Source organism: Meles meles, chromosome 15 (genome assembly GCF_922984935.1).
Source record: "Meles meles chromosome 15, mMelMel3.1 paternal haplotype, whole genome shotgun sequence".
Lineage (NCBI taxonomy): Eukaryota > Metazoa > Chordata > Mammalia > Carnivora > Mustelidae > Meles > Meles meles.
Window position 1 is genome coordinate 40,723,080 of NC_060080.1, and position 7,829 is coordinate 40,730,908.

Here is a 7,829-nt window from a genome sequence, read left to right on the forward strand (position 1 = left end):
GGACCCTGAGGAGAAAAACAGTCTCGGCCATCTTGGAAGTGCCAGGGAAAAAAAAAAAAATTCTGATTTCCCAGGGCCCTAGCCCTCGTTAGAGCCCAGGATCCTCATCCCCAGAGTCACCGCCCTCCTGGCCAGACCTGCTGTTGCTGTCCCTGGCATCTTTGTCCATAACCTTGTCCTAATACAAAGGTCCTGCTGGGAGCAGTGATTGACAGCTAGAGCTCCTCTGGGGCTCATTAATGGAAGCTGGGTGGGGATCCAGGTGAGCAAGTTGTTCCCTGCCAACCCCAGACTCTCAGCAGTAGGCTGAGAACAGGGAGGACAGGCGGTCAGATCCCCCTGGGCTGGATGTTCTCTGCTTCTTGCCAGCTCAGGGCCCAGTTGCGCCCATGACCAAAGGAGAGGCTCCACTCCTAAGGGCCCAGCAGCTGGACTGGAATATTCAGAAGTGCCAATGCCTCCTCCTGTGGGGCTCCTCAGAGCCCAGCATATGCCCGTCACTGCCTTCCATTCTGGAGCCCCACAAGCTACTCAGAACCCCTGTCAACTCTTTCTCCTCCTGGTCCAAACCCTCTTTTTCCCCTGCTTCCTGGGCTTGTGACACAGTGGGCCTGGCTCTCAGCATTATGATTTGTTGATTTAATCTCCAAAGAGCTGGTTATGATCTGTAGCGTTAAAAACTAGATGTAGGGGCACCTGGGTGGCTCAGTCGGTTAAGCATCCAACTCTTGGTTTCAGCTCAGGCCAGGATCTCAGGGCCATGAGATCGAGCCCTCCAACAGGCTCTACATTCAGCAGAGAGTCTGCTTGAGATACTCTTTCTCCTTCTCCCTCTGCCTCTTCCCCGACTCATACTCTCTCTCTCTAAAATAAATATAAAATAAAATAAATATATAAAATCTTTAAAAAATACTAGATACAGACTCTATGTCTATATCTCTTTTTTAAGGTTTTATTTATTTATTTTTTATTTTTTTAATATTTTATTTATTTGACAGAGAGAAATCACAAGCAGGCAGAGAGAGAGGAGGAAGCAGGCTCCCCGCAGAGCAGAGAGCCCGGTGCGGGGCTCGATCCCAGGACCCTGAGATCATGACCTGAGCCGAAGACAGAGGCTTTAACCCACTGAGCCACCCAGGCGCCCCTAGGTTTTATTTATTTATTTGACAGAGAGAGACACATGGAGAGAGGGAACAAAAGCAGGGGGAGTGGGAGAGGGAGAAGCAGGCTTCTTGCTGAGCAAGGAGCTGGATGAGGGGCTCAATCCCAGGACCCTGGTATCAGGACCTGAGCCAAAGGCAGATACTTAATGACTGAGCCACCCAGATGCCCCTATATCTCTATTCTTAACATGGGTTAATTTTCCATTTCTGTTTATACCCTTTTATGCTGCTCAGATACTTTTATGTCTCTTCAGTTACTTTCAAAATCACAGAAAACAATAGCTATTTCCAATTTGGAAGATCATTATTTTCTCTCCTGATGATCAAGGCAAGTACTCCTGAGGCTGACAGACAGAATTTGGATCCCTGTCTTGGGGAACCTTGGCCAAGATACTTAATCTCTCTGAGCTTTAGAATCTTCACATGTAAAATGGGATTAATGACCTTTCCTCCCTCAGGGTTGTTGAAAGATCAAATGAGTGAAGACGTGAGTAGAAATGAGTAGAAAGTGTTTATTGATACATTAAAAAGTCCTAAATAAATAATTGTTAAATAAAAATGGAAAATTCAGGGGCGCCTGGATGGCTCAGTGGGTTAAAGCCTCTGCCTTCGGCTCAGGTCATGATCCCAGGGTCCTGGGATCCAGCCCCGCATCGGGCCCTCTGCTCTGTGGGGAGCCTGCTTCCTCCTCTCTCTCTCTGCCTGCCTCTCTGCCTACTTGTGATCTCTGTCAAATAAATAAATAAAAATATTTTTTAAAAAAAGGAAAATTCATGGGGCACCTGGCTGGCTTAGTTAGTACAATATGTGGTTCTTGATCCCAGGGTTGTAAGGTCAAGCCCCATGTTGGGTGGAAAAATTACTTAAAATGAAATCTTGAAAGAAATAAAGAAAGAAAGGAAGGAAGGAAGGAAGGGAACGAGAGAAAGAGAGGGAGGGAGGAAGGAAATAAGGGAGGAGGGAAGGAAGGAGGGAGAGAGGAAGGAAGGAAGAAAAAGAAAGGAAAGGGAAAGGGAAGGGAAGGGAAAGGAAGGGAAGTGAAGGAAAGGAAATTCAGCTCAACTGCCATGAAAGGTAGGTTAGTCATAGGTTTGATGGCTCCCATCTCAGCCACTGCTCCTGACTCTCCCTATCCACTTCTGGCTCCTTCTCCCCAGGGTCTAGATGTCAGAGTTTATGCTAGCTCTATAGGTCCTGCTCCAAGCTATTGGCCCAGGACACTGCCAGTCCCTTGGCCCCGCAGGTCCTGTGTACCTTTGTCCACCTCTGCCCGTGAATTCCGCCCTGATAACCATCAGGGCCTGTGAATTGGCCAGCCACACCCGACTCCCTGATTTCCCAGTGTCGGTGAATCCCTCCTTGTCCCTCCAGGGCCACAGGACTCTTCTGCTCCTGAAGCCTCAATGGAACCACCTGATCCTCCTACAGCACCACGCCAGTCCTTAAGCCCAGCCAGCAATGCTGACCACTTACCATGGAGCGCGACAGTCTAGGACCCAGTCCCAGCCTTCTTGCCTTGCTGAGTTTGAAGGCCACCCCTCCCTGCTGGTGAAGGCTTCCGCTCCTTCCTGGGGGCCCACCTCTGACATCACCATTTCTCAGCAACTCCTCTCTGCCCTGTCCACCCCACCCACCCGCTCATGCCTCTGCTTCTCTTGGGACAGAAAGACTTGATGACTCACCCAGGACTTGACTGCAGCTGAAGGGTCTTCTTCCGAGCTCTTGCAAGTGGCTGTATTCAGGCTGTTGTTCTGAGGGTCTCAGTTCTTCACTGGCTGTTGGCTAGCGACATACCATAGCTCTCTGCCACGTGGACCTTTCCACAGGGCTGCTCATAGTATGGCAACTGGCTTTCCCTAGAGTAAGCAAGTGAGAACACCAGAGGGAGCCCCAGGATGGAAGTCAGAGCTGTTCTGTAACCTGTGATACAGTAAGAAATACATATTTGGTCTTTGACCCCCATTCAGACATAGAGCTCCTAAATCACAGAGCTCCTAAATCTCAGGAAATTTCCTAGTGGGAGAAATGAGAGTATCTTTTGTTCTAAGGAGGCATTTTTATTTATTTATTTTTTAAATAGGCTTCACACAGGGACGCCTAGGTGGCTCAGTCATTAGGCAACTGCCTTCAGCTCAGGTCATGATCCCAGGGTCCTGGGATCGAGCCCTACCGCACATGGGGCTCTCTGCTCAGTGGGGAGCCTGCTTCTCCTTCTCCCTCTGCTGCTCCACCTGTTTGTGCCCACATACACACTCTCTCTCTGTCAAATAAGCAAATAAAATCTTTAAAAATAAATAAATGAATAAATAAATAAGTTCCACACCTAAAATGGAACCCAGTGTGGGGCTTGAATTCATAACCCTGAGATCAAGATCAGATCTGAGATCAAAGTCAGATGCTTAACCAACTAAGCCACCCAGGAGCCCCTCTAATGAGGTGATTCTTATCTTAGCAGGCCCCTAGTTAGCTTCAGGATGGGTGCTCTTCACCAGAAAGACAAAGGAATGATTAGGGGATTGGAACTTTTGGCCCTACCCCCGTCACCACCCCCCAACCTTTGGGTAAGGGAAAGGGACTAGGGGTTAAGTCAATCACCAACTGCCAATTATCTGATCAACCATGCCTACATGATGAAACACCCACTAACCTCCAAAATGACAGAGTTCAGAGAGCTTCTAGGTTGCTGAAAACATTGAGGTGCCAGGAAGGTTGCATGCCAGAGAAGGCATGGAAGCTCTGAGAACCTTCCACCACACCTTGCCTCGGGCATCTCTTCTGTTGGCTGTTTCTGAGTCGTATCCTTTGTTGTTGTTGTTTTGTTTTTTGTTGTTGTTTTTAAAATATTTTATTTATTTATTTGAGAGGCAGAGAGTGAAAGCAAGCATGAGAACAGGTTGGGGGCAGAGGGAGAGGCAGACTCCTCACTGAGCAGGGAGTCTGACGTGGGGCTCGAGGATCTCAGGACTCTGGGATCAAGACCTGAGCCAAAGGCAGATGCCCAATGAGCTAAGCCACCCAGGCACCCCTGAGTTGTATCCTTAATAATAATTCGGCAATAGTGAGTAAAGTGTTTTCGTGAATCTTGTGAGCTATTCTCATAAATTATCCAAACTGACAAGCTGGTTTATCAGAAGGGCAGGTGACAACTTGGACTTGGGACTAGAATCTGGGGTCAGGGGGAGGGTGAATTTTGTGAGACTGAGCCCTTAATCTGTGTAATCTGTGCTAACTCTGGGTATTTAATGTCAGAATGGAATTAGAGGCACCTGGTGGCTTAGTCAGCCGTCTGGCTCCAGGTTTTGGCTCAGGTCATGATCTTGGGGTACTGAGATCAAGGCCCCCATCTGGCTCTGTGTTCAGTGCTCAGAGGGGAATGTGCTTGGGATTCTCTCCCTCTCCTTCCCCCTCTCCCTTCCCTCTGTGAACTGCTGCCCTCCTTGTGTGTGCTAGCTCTCTTAAATAAATAAATAAATAAATAAAATCTTTTAAAAAATTGAATTAAATTTTAGGATATCCAGTTGGTCAGAACAATTGCTGGTGTGGAAAAAACTCACACATTTGGTGTGAGAAATGTTGTGAGTGAAAATGGCTCATAATCTAGTCTTGGTAGCAAGGAAAAGAAATAAAGTGCACAGATATCGGAAAGGAAGAGATAAAACTGTTCCTATTATCAGATAAAATGATTGTCTGCATAGAAATCCCAAGGTCTCCACAAAAAACACTCCTTAAACCAATAAGTGAATTTAGCAAGGTCACAGGATACAAGGCCAACACACAAAAAGAAAACGTATTTATTTTTTTTTTAAGATTTTATTTATTTCTTTGACAGACAGAGATCACAAATAGGCAGAGAGGCAGGCAGAGAGAGAGGAGGAAGCAGGCTCCACGCTGAGCAGAGAGCCCAGTGTGGGGCTCGATCCCAGGACCCTGAGATCATGACCCGAACCAAAGGCAGAGGCTTTAACCCACTGAGCCACCCAGGCACCCCAAGAAAACATATTTCTTTTTATATGCTAACAATGTACAAGTGGAAACCAAAATTTTTTAAAAATTAATATTTATGATACCAAAAAATGAAATTCTTAGTTATAAACCTAATAACATACACACAGGAAAACTACGACACTCAGATGAAAGTCATCAAGGAAGATCTAAATAAATGGAGAGGGGTGCTTGACTGACTCAACTGACAGAGCACAAGACTCTTGGTCTCGGGATTGTGAGTTCGAGCCCCATGCTGGATATAGAGATTACTTTTTTTTTTAAGATTTTTATTTATTTATTTGACAGACAGATCAGAAGTAGGCAGAGGCAGGCAGAGAGGGGAGGGGGAGAAGCAGGCTCCCTGATGAGCAGAGAGCCTGATGCGGGACTGGCACCTGGATATAGAGATCACCCAGGCACCCTGGATATAGAGATCACTTAAAAATAAAATCTTTGGGGGCGCCTGGGTGGCTCAGTGGGTTGAGCCGCTGCCTTCGGCTCAGGTCATGATCTCGGGGTCCTGGGATCGAGTCCCGCATGGGGCTCTCTGCTCAGCAGGGAGCCTGCTTCTCTCTCTCTCTCTCTGCCTGCCTCTCTGCCTACTTGTGATCTCTCTGTCAAATAAATAAATAAAATCTTTAAAAAATAAATAAATAAAATAAAATAAAATCTTTGGGGCGCCTGGGTGGCTCAGTGGGTTAAAGCCTCTGCCTTCTGCTCAGGTCATGATCCCAGGGTCCTGGGATCAAGCCCCACATCAGGATCTCTGCTCAGCAGGGAGCCTGCTTCCCCCACTCTCTCTGCCTGCCTCTCTGCCTACTTGTGATCTCTGTCTGTCAAATAAATAAATAAATAATCTTTTTAAAAAATAAATTAAGAAATAATAAAAAAATTAAAAAAGAAATGGAGAAACATACCATGTTCATGAATTGGCACACTTAACATAGTAAAGATGTTAATTCTCCCTAAGTTCATTAAACTCAATACAACAAAAATCCCATCAAGATTGTTTATAGATGGGGCACCTGGGTGGCTCAGTGGGTTAAGCCTCTTCCTTCCGCTCAGGTCATGATCTCGGAGTCCTGGGATCTAGCCCCTTACTGGGCTCTCTGCTCAGCAGGGATCCTGATTCCCCCTCTCTCTCTGCCTGCCTCTATGCCTGCTTGTTATCTCTTGCTGTCAAATAAATAAATAAAATCTTAAAAAAAAAGAAAAGAAAAGATTGTTTATAGGCATAGGGGCCTCTGGCTGGCTGGCTCAGTCAGTAGAGCATCTGACTCTAAATTTGCGGCAGTGAGTTTGAGCCCCACATTGGGAGTAGAGAATACTTAAAAATAAAATCGTTATTTATTATTATTATTATTATTATTTATTTAATTATTTTTATTAACATGTAATGTATTATTTGCCCCAGGGATGCAGGTCTGTGATTCATCAGGTTTACACATTTTAAAAATAAAATCTTAACTGTCCTGTGACTAACATAACTTAATAAAAAATAAACTAAAATAAGCTTTGTGCAGTGGCACTATCATAGCCAATGAGGTTTATCGAGGCGCGATTATTGCTAATTGAAAATATTTAAAATAAAATCTTAAAAGCAAGGATTTTTTTTTAAATATTTTATTTATTTGACAGAGAGAAATCACAACTAGGCAGAGAGGCAGGCAGAGAGAGAGGAGGAAGCAGGCTCCCCGCAGAGCAGAGAGCCCGATGTGGGGCTCAATGTGGGGCTCAATCCCAGGACCCCGGGATCATGATCTGAGCTGAAGGCAGAGGCTTTAACACACTGAGCCACCCAGGTGCCCCAGATTTTTTTATAGACATAGGTAAAATGACTCTAAAAGGGGTGCCTGGCTGGCTCAGTTGGTTGAGCATGTGACTGTTGATCTTGGGGTTGTGAGTTTCAGCCCCACACTGGATGTAGAGATTACTTAAAAATACAATCTTTAAAAAAATAGTAAAATAAATGAAGTTGATAAGAAAAGGCAAATAGCTAACACAATCTTGAAAAGGAGGAATGAAACATAAGTAATTACACAACCCATTTTTCCTTTTTTTTTTTTAATTTATTTGACGGGCAGAGAGAGATCACAAGCAGGCAGAGAGGCAGGCCGAGAGAGAGGAAGGGAAGCAGGCTTCCTGCTGAGCAGAGAGCCAGACGCAGAGAGAGAGGAAGGGAAGCAGGCTTCCTGCTGAGCAGAGAGCCAGACGCAGAGCTCGATCCCAGGATGCTGAGATCATGACCTGAGCTGAAGGCAAAGGTTTTAACCCACTGAGCCACCCAGGCGCCCCTACACAACCCATTTTAAAGCTAAAGTAATCGAGACAATGTGCTATTGGTGACTATTTAGATATGCAGACCAACGAAATATGGAGATTTGATTTTTGACATTGGTGCAATGGAGGAAGGATAATCTTTTCAACCAATAATATTGGAACAATTCTATATCCATATACAAAAAAACCCTCACTTTGGCTTAAACTTCACGCCTTATTTTATTTTATTTTAAAGATTTTGTTTTATTTTTTATTTTTTTGAGTAAAGTGATAGAAGTTTATTAAGCAAGGATATAAAAAAAGCTGTCACAAGTGAGAGGGGTCCTGACAGGGTTGCCAAAAAGGGCCTTTAGGGTTGGTCTTTTTACAGAAAGCTAACCAGGGAACTTAAATCCTTTTAAC

The 7,829-nt window shown here is 45.1% G+C and overlaps 1 pseudogene; it reads left to right on the forward strand.

Annotated features, from left to right (window-relative positions):
- Positions 1-6,658: 6,658 nt before the first annotated feature.
- Positions 6,659-6,775, forward strand: LOC123926229 (annotated as a pseudogene).
- Positions 6,776-7,829: the final 1,054 nt, after the last annotated feature.